Source organism: Chiloscyllium punctatum, chromosome 3 (genome assembly GCF_047496795.1).
Source record: "Chiloscyllium punctatum isolate Juve2018m chromosome 3, sChiPun1.3, whole genome shotgun sequence".
NCBI lineage: Eukaryota > Metazoa > Chordata > Chondrichthyes > Orectolobiformes > Hemiscylliidae > Chiloscyllium > Chiloscyllium punctatum.
In genome coordinates this window covers 147101770-147128368 of record NC_092741.1, presented here as the reverse complement: position 1 = coordinate 147128368, position 26599 = coordinate 147101770, and the positions used below count along the sequence as shown (strand labels likewise).

Below are 26599 nucleotides of genomic sequence, written 5' to 3'. Positions count from 1 at the left end.
AATTTGAGCCTCTGAACTACTTATTATTTCCATTGACTTTATCCCAGTATCTTCCTCTCTGTATCCTTATAATAAGATAATGGATTAAATAATAGCTTTTAATAAGCTAACAGTTAACACTTTGAGCTTCAAATTGCTATTTCTCCAAATCTGTTGTGTATTATTGCTGATATGGCCATCAGACCTTTTTTAAGTTTTCAATTTGGCATGGATTATTTACAACTTTTTTCTTTTTGGTGACTTCACAGGACATGAGTCAAACTGTAGTGGAACAGAATTCATTAATGAGCCAGGCTTCCTTCCTTGAAGGATATTTGAAAAAAATTGATTTTTGTAACCATACAAAAACAATCCTAGCAAAATCCCACAATTTATTGAATTAAATGATTGAATTTGATCTATCGCCAGTTAGATTTCTGTTCTCATGGTTAAACACTAGACTTAGAGTCTTAGAGTCATAGTCATACACATGGAACCAGACCCTTTGGTCCAACAAGACCATGCTGAACATAATCCCAAACTAAACTAATCTTACCTGCCTCCTCCTGGTCTATATCCTACCAAACCCTTCCTATTCATCTATCCATCCAAATGTCTTTTAAATGTTGTAATTGTACCTTTATCCACCACTTCCACACGTGAACTACCTTCTGTGTAAAACATTTACCTCTTGTGTCTTTTTAAAATCTCTCTCCTGTTACCTTAAAAATATGCAAACTATCCTTGATAATCCCCATCTTGGGAAAAAGACCACTACCATCAACTCTATTTATATCTCTCATTATTTTATAAACTGCCATCAGGTCACCCCTCAACTTTCTATGCTCCAGTGAGAAAAGTCTTTCTTTCTTTCTTTTATAATTCAAATCTTTCATACCTTTGAAATTAAATATTAAAAGTGTAATTTAAACGCTTCTTAAAGTTATGTGGCAAAACCTTATGGACCCCTCTATGCTGAGTTTGGACATGTCATTTAATTGGGGAGAGTGGGGTGTGGCGAGTGGGGACCTGTTAGCTTCCTGCTTCCATCACAACCTTCCCACCCTGACATTAAAGTAGACCCTTAAGTGACCAATTATTTGCTACTTCAAGCACTCATCCAACTGCTGCTGGTATCAATCCAGAGGCAGGTAGGGGCTCGCTGCATAGGGAGCATGACAGACAAATTCTGACACGACTTCTGAAATTCTGTTTGCTTGCAGGCTCCTGGTGAGGTCCCTCATTCAAAGGTATCTGGACACAGCATCCACCATCTCTCTGGCGCTGCTGAGTGTAGAAGAGCGTCTGGCCTTTGGCTGGCATCTCTGTGGACACAATCTCCACCCCTTAAGTTCTCCCTCCTGGGGGAGGGCCACTAATGGGTTGTGAAATGCTTGAAAGGAGCATCTTCTCTCAGAAGCAACAGATGTTTTATTGGCACTTATTTTCAAATCCCTCCATGCTTTGGTGTTTCCTATATCTGTAATCTGCTGCAGCCCCACATTCCTCTGAGATATTGCACTCATCTAATTCTGACCTCTTGAATATCCCTAACTTCAATCTCTACACCACTGTTGCCTAGGCCACATGTTCTGACACTTTCTCTGTACATCTCCATCTCTTTTCCTTGCTTTTCTTTAAGACACTCCTTTAAAACTTGTTCCTTTAACCAAACTTTGAATCATCTGACTTAATATCTGTGTATGTGGCTGTCAAAAGTTTTATAATGCTCATGTGAAGTGCTTTGAGACATTTTGTTGTATTAAAAACACCATAAACAGTATGGATAAATTGTTGAGTTGTAACGATATGATATAATTGTGCAAGGTGTGCATGTCCTCTACCACTGGAAATTTTTAGAGGGAAATTAATTATTTTGATTGTGTAGTATTACATGCCAATATTAAGCAAGAGTTACAAGCACCTAACTGACTAGCAAATAGACTTCAGTAAAATGAATACTCTTTGGAAGTATCAAGCTAAGTCTCCGCACTGGGTGAAAAAAATTAAAAACTGGAAAAAGTCGACTTTGTTCAGCTCTAGCTCTAATTTCTAAGCATGGTTTGGTTGAAAGATAGTAGCAGTATGAATAGTTTCAGAAGTTTGTCCATAGTAAAAGGACTCTAGTTTGATATAAGCCTTCTCCTAAATACTGGATTGTTTTCAACATTGTGAGCCTTCTTTTAAGTTCTGGATTGTTTTCAACTTGGTGAGTCAAGTTTGCATAGAGCAGGCACTTATTTCAAGGGCCACTGCTTGGTTACTAAACCCTCCCAACAGTCAATCCCAAAATTCTGAAGTTTTCCTTTTTTTTCCTGATAAATTTGCTAAGAACCACTGTGATATGACAGCTGTCAGTAAATTTCTACTTCAACCAATAAATAATACAATTTTCAAATATGTAGGTTATTGTCAGTTCTGTGATTTCCTTTATGTAAAGAAAGCATTTGATTATGTACATTGTATTTTCTCTCTTACTGCTTTATCTGAAATATCCAACTGAACATGGTATTACTTGCTTGTCTGATGACTGACTGAAAGATAGCCTGCTCTCATACCAACTTTTAGAAGTAAGGTGACTTCATTACTAAAATAGAATTTTGGCTTTTTGCTTTGAGAAAGTGTCTATCTGAATTATTTCCCTATTTGCTTGTTTGTACCAATTTATTCTACTGTCAGTAACTTTCACTCCTGTGAATGCAAACTAAACCTCATTTACACATCCTAAAAGAAAAGTATTTATGAAAGTGGTAACACACTAAAGTAATGGAAGGAATTTGTATAACTGAGTAACACATCATTGATCTTGTCGTTGTTGTTTAATCAGTTAATTGTTAGTTGGAATCTTGAGAGATGTCTGCTTTGTAATCAAAATAAAGAAAGTTGTAAATGTACAGTGGAATTTTTGATATCTAAAGAGACAAATCAACATTCTGGGTGTAGTTTCTTAGTTGTGCTGGTGAGTATTTCATTACAGTACTGTCTTTTATGTAAGAAGCACTCATTGGCTTGAGTCTGATTTTGTTTTTCTCTTATCTATCAGCAATGTGTTGTAGTTTGTGAAATCTTCAGGGATATTTGCCTCGCATGAGCAGCAAAATTGCACGTAGGTCGGGTGATTGGCAATTTTTCCATTCTGAATATTATGACAAAAGTTCACGTTATTCATGATCCATTTGCTTGATTATGTTGGTGAGTGCTTCTAATTGGACAGTTGTAATATAGCCAATCTAGTGGAATATGGGTTATTTTAAATACAATAATTGATAGAGTAACAAATCTCTCCAACAGTTATCTTCTATTGATGACCCTTTGCTTGTAATGTCCTAGAATAATTCATTCCTGTATGTGCTGCTCCCATTGAAGTGAATGACAGCAATGCAGCTGGTACTGCACATTATTGTGGCAATAATGCAGCAAACCTCATTGCAAGCACCATTTTGAGTAAGGTTTTTATTCTTTTGGTTGCAGATATGTGGAGAGGAAAGTATCAGTGAGGTCTGAAGTTGATTAACATAACAGTGGAATGTGGTTGCCACTCCTTTGGATTTCCATGCAACAATTCTAATAGCACAATGAAAATACTGTTACTGAACAAAATGCTTTTTGGCGGTTAGCATCTAAGTCAGCATGGTAAAAGCAATGACTGCAGATGCTGGAAACCAGATTCTGGATTAGTGGTGCTGGAAGAGAAGGGCTTTTGCCCGAAACGTCTATTTCGAAGCTACTTGGATGCTGCCTGAACTGCTGTGCTCTTCCAGCACCACTAATCCAGAATCTAAGTCAGCATGTCTGTATACTTAGTATTTGTGATTTGGAGGTGCTGGTGTTGGATTGGGGTGGACAAAGTTAAAAATCACACAATGCCAAATTATAGTCCAACAGGTTTATTTGGAAACACTAGCTTTTGGAGCGCTGCTCCTTCATCAGGTGATTGTGGAGTATAAGACCAGAGTATATATTCAGAGCAGTAGTGAAAGTAAACCGTGAATGAAAGTTGATTTGATGACCAAAAGGGTTGGTTTGAATTTCCCCAACTTAATGATCTATTTTCCAATTAAAGTGAGTGGACACTTGTGACATTTATTTCAACCTGGGGTTTGGGTCAGCAACAGAACTCTTTTTCAAGAAAGCTGGTCTTTAATGTTCAAACATCTCTGACACTATCTGTAATGCCATCAGGCAAGCTAAACAACCAGTCACATTAAAGGATTGCCATACCTACTGAATTGGAATGTAATTGAAGGATTTTATCATTCTCTTTGAATACATTTTGTAGAAAACAGAGCTAATACTGGGAATTACACATGGATTTAAGGTTGAAGCTGAAATATAAACTTTTTAAAAATATATTTATGAAGTTATAATGAAGTATTTGTCAGTTCACAAATACAATTTGTTTATCAAAGCTAGGGTCGTCCAAGTACCACTTCCAGGAAAAAGTGAGGACTGCAGGTGCTGGAGATCAGTGTCGAGAGTGTGGTGCTGGAGAAGCACATCAGGTCAGGCAACATCTGAGGAGCAGGAGAATCAATGTTTCAGGCAAAAGCCTGACCTGCTGTGCTTTTCCAGCACCACACTCTAGACAAGTACCACTTCCCTCAAGCGGGTAGGCATCCCTTTTTACATTCTCCCCATATGAAACTGCCTCACCTGATGCTGTTGAACACCCTCTTAATTTCCTACTTCAGGACTTCTGTTACTGTCCTCGTGGACAAGCTGAACATAGGCTTTCCCACTTTGGATTGAATTCAATGGAGGCAAGATAGCGGTTGGGTCCCCAGCACCACACCCATCTGCTTAAATGTCTCCAAACTTTCCACTGGGGTCTTTTAGTTCTGACAGAACTACTGACTTTCCATGTTTAACTACAGATAATCGGTACCAGATTTTGTTAATTTCATAGAGTAATAAACAAATACTTTTTGGTTCTGGATTAGTGGTGTTGGAAGAGCACAGCAGTTCAGGCAGCACCCAAGTAGCTTCGAAATCGACGTTTCGGGCAAAAGCCCTTCATCAGGAATAAAGGCAGTGAGCCTGAAGCGTGGAGAGATAAGCTAGAGGAGGGTGGGGGTGGGGAGAAAGTAGCATAGAGTACAATGGGTGAGTGGGGGAGGGGATGAAGGTGAGAGGTCAAGGAGGAGAGGGTGGAGTGTATAGGTGGAAAAGGAGATAGGCAGGTAGGACAAGTCCGGACAAGCCATGGGGACAGTTACTGAGCTGGAAGTTTAGAACTAGGGTGAGGTGGGGGAAGGGGAAATGAGGAAACTGCCTTGAAGTTTTCCTCCTCTCTCTACAAGAATCTCAGGGAGTCCCTCTCCCACTGCAACTCCCAGGTCACTTCCTCTGCCCTGAAGCTCTACTTCAACAGTTTCCTCATTTCCCCTTTTTCCCCTCCCCCCCCCCCCCCCCCCCCCCACCTCACCCTAGTTCTATACTTCTATAGACTCTATAGAATCCTGGAAGTTAACAACCAATGTTTTCAGATGTTGCTGCTTCACTGATTTTAGGCCTTTTTATAATTAGATTAGATTACTTAGTGTGGAAACAGGCCCTTCAGCCCAACAAGTCCACACTGATCTGCCGAAGCGTAACCCACCCAGACCCATTCTCCTACATTTGCCCCTTCACCTAACACTGCGGGCAATTTAGCATGGCCAATTCACCTAACCTGCACATTTTTTTTGGATTGTGGGAGGAAACCGGAGCACCCGGAGGAAACCCATGCAGACACGGGGAGAATGTGCAAACTCCACACAGTCACCTGAGGTGGGAATATTGCTAATTTTAATTAGTCTTTCCACCTATGATGGCTGTGCCTTAGCTCTGGATTTCTTTCCCTAAATGTCTCTTGCCTCTTTCTCCTCATTTATGATACAGATTAAAGTCTACCTTTGTTACTAAATCTTTGCTTATTTTGTAGTAATATCTCACTCTGTGTCTCAGTGTCAGATTAGTAATTATGCTGCGCTGGAATTTCAATGTTATGTACACTTAAAGGTGTTGTATAAATCCAAGTTGTTGCAGAGTACAAAAGAATTCACAAGAATCCTGTGATTTGCACAATCTGTACCAGATTACTGACCACCCGAATGCCGGAGGATGGCATAGATTTAGGTGTTCTCATCAATGCTGATGCCAGGCATTGTCTGGCTGCATAATGTCTCAATGTTATTGGCAGAGTTGAGCAATTTGATGCCAAGATGACCAGGGTTGTGACTCGTGCTGAAACTCCTGTCATCTTTGAAAATGATGGTCCTGTTGTTGAGTTTGAGGGGTTTATTGTTCTGTGTTAGCTATACATCATTTTGCAAAGCGTGCAGCGCTGCATTGTGTAAGTAGTATTGCACTGCACTTGTCAGAGCGTGCACTTAGAAATAAAAAGTTTCCAGTTATTGGTAAGTCGACTTCACAGGCATCTGGAAACACTTTAATGTATTTAAAAATGCAGTTTACTTTTTTCTTCCGCTTTCTGATGTTTGAGAATTACTTGTCATTTGGTTTCTAATGAAATGTGGTGAGGAGGAGTAGGGTAGACAGGCTGTAAATAGAATGAGGAGCTTCTAATTTGTTAAAATGTGACTTAATCTTAGTAATTTGTCAGATGGAATATGTGAAACTTTTAACTTTGAGATATTAGAATAAAAATAAAACTTGTATATTTGGCACACATTAAACTCAGTAATATTCTGAATCCATTTGTAGTGGTTATAATGGAGTGCAGTGAAATAAATCACCCAGGCTTTTCTCAGTGATTTTAGGGAGGTGATTGCCTAGTGGTGTTATGCTAATCTAGTAACTTGGAGACCCAGGTAATGTTCTGGGAACCTGAGTTCGAATTCCATTTCCCCCCCCCCTCCCAAAGATGGTGGAAGTGAAATTCAGTAAAAATCTGGAATTAAATGACAAATAATGATCATGAAACCACTAATTGTCAAAACAAAACCCCATCTGTTTCACTAATGGCAGTTTCTTTCCCAAAAAAGACATCCTTACCCAGTCTGGGCTACATGTGACTCCAGACCAATAGCAAAAGTACAGTTGACTCTCTGGGCAATTGGGAACAGCAAGTAATGTTGTATGGAAAATATCTCTCATGGAAAAGTGTCTTCTGTCCCTGGGAGACAGATAGAGTTGGACTTATTTCAGGCTTCTTTGCAGATGGTTTAAGGGGCCACTTGCTGTGACTACAACTGGTCTAATATGATTTATTTTCTGAACGATTAAGTCATTGGATTTTACATCTTTGTGTAATGCAGTTTTATTGTAGAACTCACTTTGTTCTTTACTGGTATCTTCAATCCATTTAATGTTTAGAATTTTGCAAGTCCATAGTTACTTAAGAACAGTTTTTACTGGTGAGGAAAAGAAATTTAAAACAACAAATAAAATAAAAATCATCTCAACCAAAACTCAGGTTATGAAAAATTGTCACAGATTTACACTGTGGTTGTAATACAATGTTAACTTCTGTTCTGGGTTTCCTTTAATCATGGCATCAAACATAAGTTGTAGACCTTCTCAGAAAGTGGCAAATGTGAAGCGGTATGAGATTGGGGTTAGTGGTACATGGCTTGAGGCATAGTGTAGGAGAGGGTTTCATATTCTTGGCATATTGGGCAGGAAACATCAAATCAAAATGGATGGATTGCCCCTCAAACTGGCACCAGCATCCCTGCCAATATATTTTCCTTCTACAGGAACCACAGATCCATGTACAGCAATGACTTTGGAACTGGAAGTCAGTGCTACAAGTGGTGTCAGTACGCTGATTACTTGCATGTGCCTCTGTCCGCCATGGGCGATTCATCACTGCTGTTAAGAATGTTTTAACAGTATAATAGTGGAAATAATGAATAACGTGCATAAAGGGATGCAAGTACTGGACTGTAGTTGAGAAGAACAGCTAACCATATTACATAGGTGGTTCCTAGTGAACTCCATGAAGAGAAAACAGACCAATTTAGAATTCATCTGTGACTTCACAAAGTGTCGTGAATAAGGTTAGTGAACTACAAATGCTCATAGGCCTAGAGATATAATGTTATGGCAGTGTCAAATAAGACAAAAAAGTTGATTACCACTGACTGCCATCCTCGGTTAATGAATCCGTAGTCCTCCAATTTGAATAATACTTGGAAGAAATAAATATGGCAAACCGTATGGATAGTTGCAATTAACTACCATAGGGCATGGTTAGGCTAACAGAATACACAGACTTGTTAACATTTTAATACAAAGGGGTGTGAAGTAATCCATTTTGACTGCAGGATGAAACAACCACAATAATTAGGGACAAGTTTCTAAAGAGCGTGCAGCACTGAAGACCTGAGGGTTCATGTGTGTTGTGACTGGATTAGTAAAATAACTGCTAACTAATTTATAAATCTGTTCTTCCTTTACAGACAAAATATCTGAACTGAAGAACTTTCCATTTTAAAGCTTATTTAGGGACAAGTTTTGACTGTTTGAGAGGGTTTTTTTAAGTTGAGATGTCAGTTCAAATCCCACCTAGAGTGATGTGAAAAACTGTGCCCCCTGCTAATGGTAAAGGTTGTTCATAATAGGACGTAGGCCGTCTTAACTTTATTCTTTGTGTACATGTACACAGTATAAAATTTTCCCTTCAGTTGGTAGTAGATTCGCCAACTTTAAGTGCATTTAAGTTGTCATTGAACAAGCATATGGATGTACATGGAATAGCATAGGTTAGATAGGCTGTAGATTGATATGACAGGTCGGCACAACATCGAGGGCCGAAGGGCCTGTACTGCGCTGTAATGTTCTATGTTTTAAATTGACAAAGGAGAAATGAATGATAGTGAGAGGAATGAGAGAGAGCTTTTTCCAAATAGGATGTCAAGTTGGGACCATATAGTTTACAAATGTCTCTTCTGGTGATGCAATTGACTACTATACTATCTTCTGAGATTAGAGAGAGAATCTACACAAGCCAGTATGAGCAAAATCACTTTGTTGCTCTGAACAGAAGAGTTAGGTCAGTCATCTCTCAGTGTAAAAAGAAGAATTTATTTTGCGACAAACGTCCCACTTTGTGACTTGAGCACAAAATAAGTTAAGATTCATTGCAGTACTTGAACAGTGTTTTGAAAGTACAGTCTGAAACTACATAAAGATATAGCGTAAAATCGCACAGAACTGTGGATGCTGTGAATCGGAAACAAAAAACAGATTGCCTGAAAAGCTCAGCAGATCTGGCAGCATCTGTGTAGAGAAATCAGATTAAGGATATGGTATACCTGTTTCTTTATTTTGGGTGCCAAAGATCCTGGCACTATTGGAAGAAAGGTGGTGAATGCTTCTGGCACCCTAGCCAGCAATTGACTGCCATGCTATATTGTCCAAAACGAGCTAACTGATCCTTCCAATTTGCAGGATTTTGCTGTATACAGCATGGCTACCTTGTTCATCTAAGCTGTGAATCAAAGTAATCCAATCTGTACGAAGTGTTCTATGATCATCTTCTTGAGAGTGTGACAAGTTCATTATAACTGGAAGTTCCTACTAAGATTGCTATCAATATGGGAAAGCATTTATTGTCGTTATCTTTTCCTAATCCATTTGTTGTGGATTATGTTCTACTTCTCCATTTTTCAATCTTAATGTGCCCCTGCTGTTTCTGTTTCTCTCTCAATTAATTTTTAATTTTTACTTCTGCCCATTGCCTCTTTTTAGTATAGTAGTCTTTATGACCTCTTATGGTAGCAGCTTCTTTGCCTACATTGCTAGCTTGAAAGTCAGTGAAAACTATAAATGCAGTACAATAACTCTTGACTTTGCTGTAATGCACCTGAATTTATCACTGCGGTCATGAAAATTTGTAACATTTGCCAGAATTGTTGGCATTTTTTTCATTTATTCACTCAGGATTTGGATGTCTCTGGCCAGGTCAGCATTTAACTGTCCAACCCTAATTGCCCAGAGGGGAATTGAATTAACACATTGCTGTGGGTCTAGAGTGATATGTGGGCCAGACCAAGTAAGGATGTCAGTTTCCTTCTTAAAAAGACATTGGTGAGCCAGATGGGTTTTCTGACAGTTGACAATGGATACATGATTGTCATTAGACTCTTAATTCCAGAATTTTATTGAATTCAAAGGTCTCTGGATTAACAGTCCAGTGATCATACCTCTGGGCCATTACCTGCCCATCTTCCTGATCACCATAAGTGTTTGTCAAAATAATTTTATTAATGCATCATAGTGATTGCTTTTATTAACTTTTATGTTGTGCAGGTCACAAAGAAATTTATTCTTCTTGGTCAATGTCAAATCCTTTTGATTTTTTTTTCAATACTAGGATATATACCAATGAAGCCAATAGGTGCATGTGAAGCTTTAGTATGCCATATATTTTAATGTGAATCAAGGTACAGATCATAATAGATTCAACTGTTATAATTTGAGGTTTACTTACCAAAAGGCAAAGCAGTGCACTAGAAGTTGGATTTTCAGACAGTAACAAATTCAACACAGGAGATCTTTTCAAAAAATGGCACAAATACTAACGTGGCTCAGTCATATGAAGCTAAGAGTGTTGGTGGATGGTCGTTTATCTAAACAAGAGTGTAGCGTTAGGTCTGCCCACAAGTCAATTATGTGTCTACTATTTCTTACAATTGTTACAAATGACCTTTTAGTCTTTTTATTTTTGTTCCAGATCGGCTTCACAGAATTGGGAATTATTCCAGCTCAGTGAACCAGACCTTTGAAAATAGCTTTCTGCGTTTTTAATCTTTTGGTCTTGGATTGTCTGGGATTAAGAAAGTTGTCTTAGTTGGCTGGGGGGGACAGTTTGCTTTGAGGCTTGATCATTGTGTTCAAAGTTTAAAATTAAGATTATAAAACATGTCTTCTGTTCTTAACCTCTCACTCCCCTTATTCTCATGGCCCATTCATGTTAATCTGTACCTACTTCTCATGGTATCTCTTACCTCTGTGCCAATTTATTCTGTGTATCCATTCACTGTGGCTTAATACTCTAAGGCGAATCTACCCACCTTTCATGGCCCCTCATGGCCCCTCATACCCCAGGTGACCTTGTGTCAGAGTCAACTCAGCTCCTCACTACTACTGCCCTTTGCCTTTCCTTCTCCATGTCAACCCACCTATTATCCTGCACGGGCACAACGCAATGGGCATCTTGATAGAAAATAAACTTGTTTGTCTGCTCATGATGTATACATTAGGAAAAAAAGACTAAGTGTCTCAAAAAAACCTCATACAGTAATTAAACCAAAATCCCACTTCAGTGAAAGCAGTGATTATTTAAATGGCCAGCTGCCTGTGCAAAGCATGTATGCTTTCAGTTCTGTTCCTGCGAAGAATGCTGGGTTCAGGATGGAACATGGGATTCCTGACTTCCCACATTATGGCATGATGGAGATGAACTCTATTTTGGTGAAAATCAGAACTATAAATTCAAATGCAGGGATTTCCAAATGCTAGCATACTTGGCAAAGTAGTAGATAGTGATTACAATGAAAAATAGGCAGGATGGTGAAGTGTGCAGAAGCTTTTGGGATTTAATGCAGAGAAATAAAGTGATGCACCCTGGGAAGATATGGAAACCTAGTACCCAAAAATTTTTAAGTATACATAAACAGAGAAGCTTTGGTGTTTATCTACGCATCCTTCCAAATGTGCAACCTCTAACGCCTAGAAGGCCAAGCTGCATAAGGATGAGAATACCAAGGGACTTTCAAATTCTTCTCCAAGCACCGCACCATCCTTCAATGGTTCCTAGCTCAAAATCTGGGAGATCACTAACAGGACTGTGGATTTACCTATACCGGTGGTTCATGACCAATTTATCAAGGATAATTAGGACTGAGCAATATGTGATGGTTTTGCAAATGATGCTCACATCACATGAAAGAAAACAAATACCTAGAAATTTAAGGTGACATTGACAAGATGGCTAAAACAAGTATGCCAGCTGTTTGGGTTTCTAAATAAAGAGGAAGAGAATATAAAAACAAATACCTGTCGATCACCCTGAAAGTTTATAAATTGCTGGTTAGGGGTTCAACTAGTGTACTGTGTAGTCAGTTTTGGACACTAAACTTCAAGAAAGATGGAAAGGCCTGAGGATGGGTATAGAGGAAATTTAGCAGACTATTGTAAAGGTTGGGGGATTTTATTCTTGAGGAGGGGGTCAGAAAAATTAGGACTATTCTCTTTGATACAATTTAAGATTAAGAGGTGACCTCACAAATATTTTAATTGAAGAAATAAAGGAAATAGATCAGTTTCACTAATGAAAATCTTTCAGGATCTGGAACACTAAAGTGGTGGAAGTGGGTTCCATAAATAATTTTAAAAGGGAGTTGGACAGGTATTTGGGATCTTGATACTCTTGAACAGTATAAAGGGTGTTAGGGCATTCTCTCTGGATGGTAAAAATGGGATATGAGAGCGCCTTGGCAAATATGGTTAAGGATAATTCAGAGATTGTACAAAGTACATAAGCAAAAGATCAACTAGGGAGAGAATAGGACCCCTTAAAGATCAACAAAGTCTTATGTGTGGAACCACAGGAAATGGGAGAGATACTAAATGAATATTTTGCATCATCATGTACCGTGGAGAAAGATGCAGAGGCTAGGTAACTTGGGGAAGGAAATATTGATGTCTTTAAAACCAATCTCATTGCAGAAGAGTTGGTGTTGGAGGTCATTTAAAAAAAAAATAGATAAATCTCTGGGATCTGATCAGGTTTATCCCAGGATGCTGTGGGAAGTTGGGGAAGAAATTATGGGGCCCTAGCAGAGATACCCGTGTCATCTATAGCCATGGGTGAGGTGCTGAAGAACTGGAAGATGGCTAACATCCTCCCTTTATTTAAGAGAGGCTGCAAGGAGAAGCCTGGGAATTATAGACCAGTGAGTCTGACATTAGTGGTGAGTACGTTTTCAGAGGGGCTTTTGAGAGATAGGATTTACATGCATTTAGAGAGGCAAGGATGGATTATGGATAGTCAACGTGGTTTTGTACATGGGGAATTGTGTCTAATAAACTTGGTTGAGTATTTTGAGGATGAGGGCAGTGTGGTTGACGTATTCTGCATGGATTTTTATAAAGCCTTTGACACATTTCTGCATGGTATACTGGTTAGTAAATTTAGACCATATGGGCTTCAGGGAGAGCTTGTCAATTAGGTCCAAATTCGCTGAACTGTAAGAGACAGAGGGTGGTGGTGGTGGTGGTGGTGGTGGTGGAAGGTTGTTTTTAGGACTGGAGACCTGTGACTTGCGGCGTTCTGCAAGAATCCATGCTGGGTCTGCTGTTGTTTGTCATTTATATAAACTATTTGGATGAGAATTTAGAAACCACAATTGGAAAGTTTGTGAATGACACCAAAATTGGTAGTATAGTGGACAGTGAAGGAGGTTACCTCAGAGTGCAAAGGGATCAGGAGTGGCAGATGGAGTTTAATTTGGATAAACGCTAGATGTTGCATTTTGGTTAGATGAACAAGGGCAGGGTTTGTAGGGCTCTGAGATTGTTGTCGAACAGAGACCTAGGGGTTAAGGCAAGTAGATCTTTGAAACTTGCATCACAGGTAGACAGGTGGTTAAGAAAACCCTTGGCATGTTTGTTCATTGCTCAGACCATTGAACATAGGAATTGGGATGGCAAATAACAATTGTACATTGGATGTTGGTGAAGTCACTGAGTACTGCGTACAGTTCTGATTGTCCTGCTATAGGAAGGATATAATTAAATTAGAGAAGCTGCAAAGAAGATTGACGAGGATGTTACTGGGATTAGAGTGTTCGAGTTAAAGGTGGGGCTGGATAGGCTGGGACGGTTTTCACTGGAGTATACGAAGTTGAGGTGTGACCTTATAGCGGTTTATAAAATCATGAGAGGCATAGATAAGGTGAATAGCAAAGGTCTTTTCTCTAGGGGTAGGGTAAGTCAAAACTAGAGGGCATATTTTTAAGGTGCGAGGAAAATAATTTTAAAAGGGACCTGAAGGGTAACTTTATTACTCAGTAGTTTGTATGTGAAATAAACTGCTAGATGAAGTGATAGATGCAGGTACAATTACAAATTTTAGAAGACATTTGGTTAGGGAGATGCATGGAGTGGCACACTGACTCAGTGGATGCACCGCTGCCTCACAATGCTGGGGACCAGGTTTGATTCCAGCCTCCGGCAACTGTGTGTGGAGTTTGCACAATCTCCATGTGTCTGTCTGTGTGGGTTTCTTCCGGGTGCTCTGGTTTCCTCCCACAATCCAAAGATGTGCAGATTAGCTGAGGTGGCTGTGCTAAATTGCCCATAGTTTTCAGGGATGTGGAGGTTAAGTGCATTTGTCAGGGGTAAATGTAGACTAAGGAACAGGAGAATCGACGTTTCGGGCATAAGCCCTTCTTCAGGAAGGGCATTTTTTCCTGAAGGGCTTATGCCCGAAACGTCGATTCTCCTGTTTCTTGGATGTTGCCTGACCTTCTGCGCTTTTCCAGCAACAAATTTTCAGCTCTGATCTCCAGCATCTGTAGTCCTCACTTTCTCCTCCTCCTAAATGTAGACTAACAGTAGGGGGATAGGTTTGGGTGGGATACTCCTCAGAGGATTGATGTGGACATGTTGGGTCAAAGGGCCTGTTTCCACACTGTCAGGATTCTATTATTCTATTCTATGAATTGGAAGGGTTGAGAGGGAACAAAAACAGAAATTGCTGGAAAAGCTCAGCAGTTCTGGCAGCATCTGTGGAGAGAAATCAGTTAACGTTTTGGGTAAAGTGACCTCCCTTCAAAACTGGGGAAGTTTTGAGGAAGGGTCACTCGATCTGAAACATTAAATCTGATTTCTCTCCAAAGATGCTGCTAGACCTGCTGAGCTTTTTCAGCAATTTCTGTTTTTGTTTCTGATTTACAGCATTTGCAGTTCTTCTGGTTTTGTTTAGATTTAGAGGGATATGGATCAAATGCAGGCAAATGGGACTAGTTTAGTTTGGAAACTTAGTTGGCATGGACGAGTTGGACCAAAGGGTCTGTTTCCATGTTGTATAACTGATTCTCCAAGGGATTTGCAGGCTTACAGACCAAAAGCTCTAGGTGAAATACTAAATGTGTGTTCTTTTAAAGAGTCAGCACAGATTTTGTAGGTCGCATTGCTTTTTCAGTGCTATTGGTTTGAATAATTCTATGTATAGTCTTTGTGGAATAAAATACTAGGGCTGTGGTGTCCAACCTATAGCCTGTGAGCTATAATGAGCCTTTGCTGTAGCTGGCTGAGTATGCACTATGGTAATGACTGTGAGAATGTTAATAGTGGGTGATCAGGTTTCAGGTGTTTTTTTTGTTAAAATCAGCTGCAGCCCACTCACTTCCAGTAAGAATCAATTGAGCTTTTGCTGATTTAATGCACAATTAAGATGACAAAAAACTTACAGTACAGTAGAAAGTATACAGTAGTGATCCCCTCACCCACAGGGTATACGTTCCAAGACCCACTGTGGATGCCCAAAACTGCGGATAGTAGTGAACCTATTCATTTAAATGAGAAACGTACCTCCCTGGCAGCCCCAGGTCCCTGGTTCTGGAATGTTACATGTAATATGTTCGGGATGCGGTAAACTGCGGGTAACTGAAACCGTGGTAGCCAGACCTGTGGATATTGTAGTTGCCCTGTACTCATTTTGTCCGAGCTTAAATTCTTAATGATAATTAAAATAAGATGCACATTATTTTGATATCTAAATATAGATAAATTTCATTTGCAATCAATTTTCTCCATTCTACTTCAAATGCGACTTTAAAGAAAATAATCAGTATACGTAATAACAAAAAAAAAGCTGTAATAATTGTTTTTAGTCATTTTTAACAACATTAACATCCTCTCACCATTCTTTTATCGATCCATAAGATGAAATTTTCCATGTTTCTAAATACTTGCTCCAAATTATTCTATTCTGGATTTAATAGGGTGGGCAGAGCATGGAGAGATAAATCTGCCTGAGAGGCAAACTTCTGAATTTCCTAATAAACTGCAGCACATGCTGCTCGCACCTGTCAAGGTCATGCCATTAAAGAAGCTTGCAAGTGACCTTTTTGTCACACTATTCTTCCTAACTGAAATAGTCTCTTCAGAGTTTCAGACTTCCTGGGCACACTTTGCTCATGCACGTTTTAAGTATTTTGTTCCAGAGGATATTATAAAAATATTTGCCCTTAACGTTTTTGTTTCCAGACTGCTAAGGGGTGATCTCCAATCTTCTCTCTTTCTATCTCAAATACTCTAACGATAAAATGTTTTTGGTTTAAAATCCTTAACCTTGTCATAGAGTCACAGAATCGTAGAGATGTACACCACTGAAATAGACCCTTTGGTCCAACTCGTCCACGCCGACCAGATATCCCAACCCACTCTAGTCCCACCCACCAGCACATGGCCCAGGTCCCTCCAAATCTTTCCTATTCATATACCCATCCAGATGCGTTTTTAAATGTTGCAATTGTACTAGTCTCCACACTTCTTCTGGCAGCTCCTTCCATACAAGTACCACGCTTTATATGAAAAAGTTGCCCAGTAGGTGTCTCTTTTTTTATATATATATATCTTTCCCCTCTCCACCTTAACCTATGCCCTCTAGTTCTGGACTCCCCCAACCCAGGGAAAAGACTTTGCCTATTTACCCTATCCATGCTCCTCATGATTTTATAAACCTCTATAAGGTTGCCCCTCAGCCTCTGACGCTCCAGGGAAAACAGTCCTAGCCTATTCAACCTCTCCTTATAGCTCAAATCCTCCAACCCTGGCAACATCCTTGTAAATCTTTTCTGAACCCTTTCAAGTTTCACAACCTCTTTCCAATCGGAAGACCAGAATTGCATGCAATATTCCAACAGTGGCTTAACCAATGTCCTGTACAGCCGCAACATGACCTCCCAACTCCTGTACTCAATACTCGGACCAATAAAAGAAAGCATACCAAACGCCGCCTTCACTATCCTATCTACCTGAGACTCCACTTTCAAGGAGCTATGAACCTGCAGTCCAAGGTCTCTTTGTTCAGCAACACTCCCTAGGACCTTACCATTAAGTATATAAATCCTGCTAAGATTTGCTTTCCCAAAATGCAGCACCTCACATTTATTTTAATTAAACTCCATCTGCCACTTCTCAGCCCATTTGGCCCATCTGATCAAGATCCCGTTCTTCAATGCTTAAAGAAAACAATGTGCTGGCGAAACTCGGTTGATCTATCATTATCTATGGGGAGTAAAGCAAAGTTGATTTTTAAAGTGTATTAACTTGTCTTTAATGCTTTGTTTGTGTTTGCTTTACTATAAGTAACCCTAATTCTTAAAAGTATTTCATTTTAACTAAGCCAATTAAACTTAAGTTTTATCTAAATCATCATTCTTAGTACCTTGGGGTCGAGTGTGTGGCGCTGGAAAAGCACAGCTGGTCAGGCAGCATCCGAGGAGCAGGAGAATTGATGTTTTGGACATAAGCCTTTCTTCAGGAGCTTGTGCCCGAAATGTTGATTCTCCAGCACCTCAAATGCTGCCTGACCAGCTGTGCTTTTCCAACACCACATTTTCTACTCTGATCTCCAGCATCTGCGGACCTCACTTTCTCCTCATTGATTCTTGGTACTTCTCCAGTGACTATGTTCTCTGTAGGCAGTAAAGTGAAAACAGTCTTCCTAAAATCAGACCTAACAGGTTTACACAACTATTAAGTGACTATAAATCACAGCTTTCAAATACCTGTTACTTCAAGATGCCTGATCTGAAATATGTGTCAAGAATTAAGATGTCTATCTTATCAATAAATGAACCACATTACTCTTGAATTCATGTGGTCCAACTCAGTTATCAGTAAACTTTTAATGCACTTGAATGAGTGACTCCACTAGTTATCTCCTTTCTTTTTCGCATTCCGGAATCAATGGAGTTAGCTAGAGCAGATCTATTTTTGTCAAACACAATGGTTTAATGCTATTTTAAAAAGTGCTTTGGTGAACACAAAGGTGAGGTAATGAATAAAGAAGCAGTTTTGCATCTAAAAATATTAATGAAGATATGCACCCTCCTAGAAATGGCCTTAATATTTGTTATGCCAGAGGAAGTAGTTAAGTTAAATAAATAAACCTGTTGGAAATATTTATATCAAGTTTACTCTATCCATTATGGTGCTGGTGAACATACATGACGGTGAAAGGTTCAAATTTCAAACAATAATGCATAGAATACAAAAATGTTACACTGCTTTGCAACCATTGAATGTGTGTTGCTGTATTGGGAAAGAGGAGACATATACAGTCTTGTTCAGGTGTAAAATAATAGATTTGGTACAGAGTTTTCATGTGAGGAGCTCCCAGTATCATTAACCCAGTGGTGGAGGAGTATGGAGGTTGATGCTAGTATTTGCCTGTTGATATCAAGTCAAGACAGCATATTTTATTTTGAGGAATGGTTTGGGGATATTTAAAAATGTTGATTTCTACTACCTATTAAACAATTATGTTGTCATAATTTAGTACTATTTACCTTTTTTTACCCCCACCCCTTTTGACCCTATTCGCTACTATTTTTATATTTGTAGATTTTGTCCCTAACTGTTCCACTCTGGGTATCAGTACCTTTTAATAGCTGCCATGCAAAGGTGCAAATCCTTTTGCTTTACAAGCCTATTTATTCCCCCCCCCTCCAGACTTGGCCCCCCTTCCTTCTAATTTGTTTGAAGCCCTATCAGCAGCTCTCTTTGAATGCCACTGTTACAGCCAGTGTCCCATGGAATGAATCTAATTTCCCTCATACCAATCTTTGAGCCACACATTGCACTATTTGTCTTTCGTTACCTTATGCTAATTTGTCTGTGGTTTAGGTAGTAATCCTGAGATTGTTACCTTGGATGTTGTATTTTTTAATCTAACTTCGAACTGTGCAATATTTTCCTATAGGACCTCTTTTCTCATCTGTCCATGTCTTTCATATGAATGTGGACATTGAAGTGGGAGGAGAATGATCCAGTTAAGTTCTTTTCCAGCTCTGACAACGTGTCCTTTAACACTGGCACGGTACAGGCTGTTGGAAATGGCTCAAGAGTCTAGCTTCTGTCCTGATGATGTATAACCTCTTTAGATGCCATGCACAGCAGAAAACTCCAGTCCAAAAATAAGAATACAAGTAACTTTCTCCAGAGTGCTATAATCCATGTGTGTGCATTCTAGTTTCAAAAATGCATATGTTGTCAATAAGTGTAATCTTGAATGAACTCAGGTACACTTTTGACTTGGATCGTATTTATATGTTGCAATTGGTTAAATATATGGGATGTTTCATCAGCCAAATTTGATTAAAAGAACCAGAAAATTGTAATGAAAGATCTGCTGAACTCCTTATTTGAGGCCGTTGCATCTTGTTTCTTAATTATAGATGACAAAACTTTAATCATTGTTGCTATTGCTGTGATGTGGTTTGTTCTGAAAGTTTTTGTATCTTGTGTCAGAACAATACATCAAGAGGGGTAACAGAGTTGATGAAGGCTGTGCTATTGATAAAGTGCACACAGATTTCCAAGATATTTGATATGTATAAAGACTTTTTTTGTATTTTTGTGCTTTTTAAAATTGCAGATTGAAATTAGAGAGAACTTTTTTTTTAAAGTGTTTCAGAAGGATGACTGCATGTTTTGAAAAGCAAGAAACCTGACACTTGTGGCAGGCACTATGTAAGCAACTGTTTGAATAAAGAGCAATTGAAGTTTGAATTGCAGATGAGCTGGAGCCAATAAGTTATGTACAGATGCATCTAGGTGGCAGCAAGGTGATATTACTAGTCTGTGGACTAGTAATGAGCCATCAATGACAAAAACAATCTATTGCCTGCCAACAACCAGGTGATTTTGTTCCCCTGTAACTGAACAACTTAGAACTGTGAATAAGATACAGAGAGAAGTGGTTTGGTCTCAGTCAATACAGGAGCTCTCTCTTATTCTGTGCAGTTAGAATCCACTTTAAACCTGAACGAAACAGTTGATTTTTTTTTGAAGTTGTTGTAAGCAGAAACTTTTAACTGATAAGTCAGAGATATTTTTAAAGTGAACTAGCCACCTTTTTATGTCTCCTGCAAACCATTGGAAACATTCAGCGAAAGATGACTGAAAAGTAACATTCTGACAAACATGAGAATTATAAGAATCATCTCTGCAATGGGCAAATCGGAGCCACTGAACTGGTTCCCAGTTTTCCTCTGCTCATGCTCATAACCTTTTATTTCCCCTGTCTGCCAGTGTGTGTCTTATGGTGGAGGTTATAAGTGGTTAGAGTTTTAATTTGTACTGGTATAGGGGGATGGTTTATAACTGTTAACCTGAGGCTTGAATCTAATTACTTTATAATAAATAGTAATTCTTGTTAAGCATAGAAACTTAGTCCATGCTTTCTATCACTCTGGGTCTGAAAATCAAGTAAATTGTTTAGTCTTCTGGAAAGTCTTTAATTTTTGTGACTCAAAAATAGTGGGCCTTAATTTTCCATGTGCTGCCACAGTGAATCATGATGTAGTGCTATAAAATGGAGTTACTTTATTTCATGACAGTCATAACTTTATTTGTAAGTAGTAATGATATGGGTACAAAATCGGGTGACAAGAAACAGTGGTGGTTATTTGATGTTTCTTGGATTGGAGAGAGGTTTGTACTGGAGTTTCTCAAGTTTGATTTGAGCTTCTTGCTTTTCCTTACATATGTTAATTATCCAGATGTTGATGTACTGTGCACAGTTTCAAAATTTGCAGATGGAAAGAAACTTGGAAGCATTGTGAACTATGAGGTGGATTTGTGTACAATTTCAAAACAATGTATACAATGTTGGAATAAGAAGAAATGTGGCAAATGAAATTTAGTGCAGAGAAGTGTGAAGTGATTCACTTTGGTAGGAGGAAGCCAGACAGTATGAAATAAAGGGTAAAATTTTAAGGAGGTGCAGGAGCAGAGAGACCTCTGTAAATGCATCAGCCATGGAAAGTGGCAGGACAAGTTGAAAGAGTGACTAATAAAGCACAAACTATGCTGAGTTTTATTAATGTCTACAGAGAATACACTAACAAGGACGTTGTGTTGAAATTATACAAAACATAGGTTTGGTCTCAAGTGGAGTATTGCACCCAGTTCTGAACACTACACTTCAGGATGGATGTGAGGACATGAGAGAGAAGCAGAAAAGATTCATGAGAATGGTCAAGGATGTGGAGTTTCATTTTCATAGCTTGGAGAAATTAGGGCTGTTTTCCTTTTTGAGAAGGGAAGTTTTTGGGGAAATTTTACAGATATTCAAAATGATGAGGCCTTCAGTCAGTAGATAAGGAAAACTGTTCTCACTGTTGGAACCATCAGGAACGAGGTGTCACAGATTCAAGGTAAATGGCAAATGAAGCAAAGCAAACATAAAAGTTTTATTTTTGTGCAGTTCATAGTTAAGATCTGGACTGCACTGCCTGAGGATGTGGTGTCAGCAAGGCTATTCAAGGCAATCTCAAGCATTAGATAATCTGGAAAAAACATTTTATGGGGAGAAGGCAGGGGAGTGGAATTGGATGCATTACTCATTCAGAGCTGGCGCAAGTTGTCTTTTTACGCTGTTACACTTATGTAATTTTGAGATTATGCAACATGGTCCTGCACTCTCCCATGAGGGGAAACATCCTGTCAGCATTTACCCTGTCAAGCTCCTTAAGAATTCTATTTGTTTCAATGAAACTTACATCCATCATCTCTCATTCTTCTGAACTCAAGTGGGAAGAGTACCAACCTGTTTGAAGCTGTCCCACACCTTCAAACCAGGATTAATCCTAGTGAACCTTCTGAGCTGCTTGCAATGAAATCTTAAATAAGGGGACCAAAACTGCTCACAGTACTCCAGGTGTGGTCTCACCAGCAGTTGCAGTAAGACTTCCCAACACTTATACTCTCGACCCCTTCAAATAAGGGCCAGTGTTCCATTAGCCTTCCCAGTTACCAGTTAAACCAGTGTGCTGGCATTTTCTATACGTGTGTCCTCAGTCCTTTTGTGTTGCGGCTTTCATGCCGTTTTTCTCCATTTAAATGATATTCTATCTTTTATTCTCCCTATCAAAATGAACAACTTCACATTTCTCATGTTATAATCTTTTGTCAACTTTTTGCCCACTTACTTAGTTTACACAGTGATACTGACATGCTATTTGTATTCTTCTCTCAACCCATCTTTCCACCTGTTTTTATGTTGTTTGCAACTTAGACTACTGTATGTTCTTGTGCAGCCTCCAAGTCATTAATATATATTGTAAACCGCTGCGGTCTTGCTGTTATCCCTGTGGAACTCTGTTTGTCACGGGTCACCAACCTGAAAAAGGACCTCTTAACTCTAATTGGTGTTTCCTGCCATTAGCCAGTTCTCTGTCCATGCCAATAAACTGTGTGGGATTGGAAGCAATGGCTCATGATAGCCCATTTATGCAGTTGATACTTTTCGGCAATACCTTCAAATCACTTCAGCATGCAAAAAAACTAATACTCAATCTGAGATATTTATGGAATAGAATTTTCATAAAATTTATATTTCCATTTTCTACTACATTAATTTCAGCTTAACTTACAAGGGACACTGCAAATGAGAGGCTATAGAATAATGAGAATTGTGATGTTGAGTGAATGAAGAACTGTCCAATGTTTGCGCCAATTAAAGCCAATAGCACATGCTATTGAATTACCTTGTTTGCTAATATTAGAAGGCAGTTGGTTTCCAAACTTTTTCCTGTTGTGACCTAATTTTAAAGCTTGAATATTACCATAACTTGAGAATGTGTCAAGCTGTGGAAGCAATAGGGAATGCAGGAGTATGTAAAAATGGTAACTGTTTAAAACCTCGGGTTCATTAGAGTCATAGAGATGTACAGCACGGAAACAGACCCTTCAGTCCAACTCATCCATGCCAACCAGATATCTTGACCTAATCTAGTCCCATTTTCCACCATTTGGCCCATATCCCTCAAAGCCCTTCCTATTCCATGTATACCTGTCCACACGCCTTTTAAATATTGCAATTGTACCAGCCTCCACCACTTCCTCTGGCAGCTGATTCCATACAATTACCATTCTCTGCATCTTGGGTCCCTTAGATCCCTTTTATATCTTTCCCCCCTCACCCTAAACCTATGCCATCTAGTTCTGGACTCCCCACCCCTACCCAAGGGAAAAGACCTTGTCTGTTTATCCTATCCTATCATGATTTTAAAAACCTCTATAATATCATCTCTCAGGCTCTGACGCTCCAGCGAAAACAGACCCAGCCGATTCAGCCTCTGCCTATATCTCAAATCATCCAACCCTGAAACATCCTTGTAAAGCTGGATGGAAGTTTGCTTGCTGAGCTGGAAGATTCATTGAGACATTTTGCCACCATAATACATAACATTCATGAACCTCCAGTGAAGCACTGGTGTTGTGGCTCACTTTCTATTTGTGTTTAGGTTTCCTTGGGCTGGTGATGTTGTCATTTGCTGTGGTGATGCCATTTCCTGTTCTTTTTCTTGGAGGGTGATAGATGGGATCCAGGTTGCTGTGTTTGTTAGAGTTCCGGCTGGAATGCCATACTTCTAGAAATTCTCATGCATGTCTCTGGTTGGTGTGTTCTAGGATGTATGTACGGGCACTAGTGATACTGGGTGATGCCTTTTTGTAGTTAGTTGATATTCATTCATAACACTAGTGTCTCACCGGAGGCTCACTAATGATTCTATTCAGTATGGTGACGAAACATCTGAAAATGAACCCTTCAATTCATAGAATCTTGACAGTGTGGAAACAGGCCATTTGGCCCAACAGGTCCACACAAACCCTCCGAAGATTAACCCACACAGGCCTGTTCACCTTCCCTATTATTTCACATCTCCCTGACTAATGCACCTAACCCACACATCCCTGAACACTATTAGCAATTTCACATGGCCAATCCACCTAACGTACACATCTGTGGGAGGTAACTGGGGGACCCGGAAAAAGCCCACGCCAAGATGGGGAGAACGTGCAGACTCCACACAGATAGTTGCCCAAGACTCAAATCGAACCCGAGTCTCTGACACTGAGGCAACAGTGCTAACCATCAAGCCATCATGTTGCCCTATATGGCTTATTTTCAAAAGAAGATCTTTGGACTTGGTTTTTCAGAACAGGAATTGGACTTTAAATCAGTCAGTTTTTTTAAATAAAATGTTTAAAGATCTTCTTTTACACATTTGTGTTCTCTTTTTTTTAAAAAAAAATTTTTAAATCAGGAAAGGAATCTAGCAAGGTGTTTGTGTCCTTTTGGTCACTATTGGTAACATTGGTATCCTACACCTTCCATGGTGACAAATTGTATTTCCCTATTCAGAGAACATTCATATCCTTTACTTAAACTATTGTGACCTAAAGCTTTATTTAATGGAAATATTAAATCTTTGACCAACTTTGACTTTTCCTCAGCCAGAAAAAGTAGACTGAAGTTTGCTAATGCAGACATGCCTTCTAATTTATGTTGACAATAAATGAACTATTGTGTCATATTTTGTTGTAATTAATGGTAACTGCAGCTAAACTTCATACATTATACCCCTGAATTTTGTTAGTTGGAATGTAAACCCATGTATGTTGCTTAAATGTGCATTTAAACCTCTTGAAAAGGTTCCTGATGAAGGGCTTATGCCCAAAACGTCAACTCTCCTGCTCCTCGGATGCTGCCTGACCTGCTGTGTTTTTCCAGTACCACACTGTAGACATTTGAACCTCTTCGACAATGTACATGCAATTATGTACCGAACTGCAGGAAAACCTCGTCCTGTTTTTTTTTAAATATATAGCTGTTTATGCTACTACCACCTATCACAATCAAGTTTGTAGGGTATCTGTCATTTCTATCATTTTGTTTCTGCCTGACCTAAGTGATACATTAATTTTTTAAAAGGACCATATTTAAAATCCATGTGGAACGTGTACTTTACTAATTTGTTTTCCACTTTTGCACTTCAGTTAACAATACATTTTGCAAATACATCAAATGTTAATTTAGGAAATGAACAGAATTGTAGAATAGTTACAAAACGGAAGCTATTTGGGCATTTGAGTCTGTGCTTCTTCTATGCAAGAGCAGTCCAGCTAGTAATCCCACTCTTGGGCCCTTTCCCTGTAACCCTGTATTTTTGTTTTCCCTCCAGGTGCCTTATTCAGCTTACATTTGAAAACTTGCATGTTTCAGGTTATAGTTTGATTTAGTGTTATTGACTACATTCTAAATAAATAAATGTAAGTTTAAGATTGAGGCTATTTTAAAGCTTTGACTTTCAACATTTTTGTGTAATATAGTGCAGTCTGTTTAGTCACGAGGGGAATTTTTTATGCAAGTTCAGAAAAGCTTAGTTGTTTTTAAGTTGGAAAACATTTAACTAAAAAATTAATTTGATTCCATTTATCTGCCTTTTGCAGAGTGAATGTAACAAAAGTGGGAAAAACAATTGTGATTTTTAAATAGAAAGCTGCTAATGCTGGAGGCTGCTGCAGCACCATTGCCATCCAGTATTAAATTTACAATTGCACTGCTGAAATTGCTAGACTGGGATACTTGAGTTTCTACTGTCACGCTGCAAAAGCAGAAGTATAGCACTGTGTATAAACACTACCTTAGTGGGAAAACTAGTTCTTTTGTTTAACCAAAGACGCTGCTTGGCAACTGCATCTTTTGTTAGTATAGAATGACAAAAAAGGTTTCTGAGCCGGATAATCATTGCTTCAGAAGCCTGCCATTAAATGGTAGAATGTAATAAAGATAGTAACACAAAGTATGCAACAAAGGCTGGGTAGCAATTTATGGAGTGGGCCAAAATGTCAGGATGGACTCAACTTCTGATTGGATTTGTAAATTCCAAATAATGCCAGGATTTAGTTCTTATTAAGTTACATTTAATTGCCATGGCCATATAACAAAGTGTAGTAATACAAGTAAAATAGCCTTTTTAAATATTATTTCGGGGGTATTCTTAGTTCTGCTGTCTGAAATGATCTGTCACCTTTTCACCCGTACACCAAACCTTACCTCAAAATCTGTCTTGCATCCAACCATCCCTTGAATAAATTTTGAAGTTTTAACATTGCTCCACAGTGAGGTGTGCTGTAATGTTCATTATTTCCATTTTTTTTTAAAAAAGATGTTATTGTTTATAACTTTGCCACTGATCTGCTACTCAAGTAACATAGAATGGACTTGAAAGGGAATATTATTGCTTGCTGCACTTGCTTCATATTTATTCCAGACAGGTGTTGTAAAGTATGTCTGTTTGAGAGTGATTTTTGCAACTGCTAAATTCCATTCACTACTTATAAAGTTGCCTAAATTGAATCTGTTCTCTTCAGCCTAATGGGACAGCTCCTCAGATGAGATGCAATGCATCTACCCAATTTATTTAGCTTATTACAGCAGGGGTGTATACATGTGGTGTTTTTATATCCATTTGAGACAGATATTCATTTCAACACAGCCTAGCTGTTGTATTAAGAGCTTTCACTCTGAAAGGAAATTAGAGGAAATAACTACATTATTTTACACTCATCACGTCAGCTTCAT

At 38.9% G+C, this 26599-nt stretch overlaps 1 protein-coding gene across 9 annotated transcripts in view; it reads left to right on the top strand.

Moving 5' to 3' along the window:
- Positions 1-26599, top strand: part of LOC140466330 (CYFIP-related Rac1 interactor A) — a 214683-nt gene that overhangs the window by 15432 nt on the left and 172652 nt on the right. For 2 of the 9 annotated variants that reach the window (XM_072561966.1, XM_072561967.1), the window contains exon 2: positions 1203-1229. The exons of the other annotated variants lie outside the window; for them this stretch is intronic. The gene's annotated coding sequence lies outside the window, so the exon portion shown is untranslated. The remainder of the gene's footprint in view (positions 1-1202; positions 1230-26599) is intronic. 9 annotated transcript variants of the gene reach the window in all.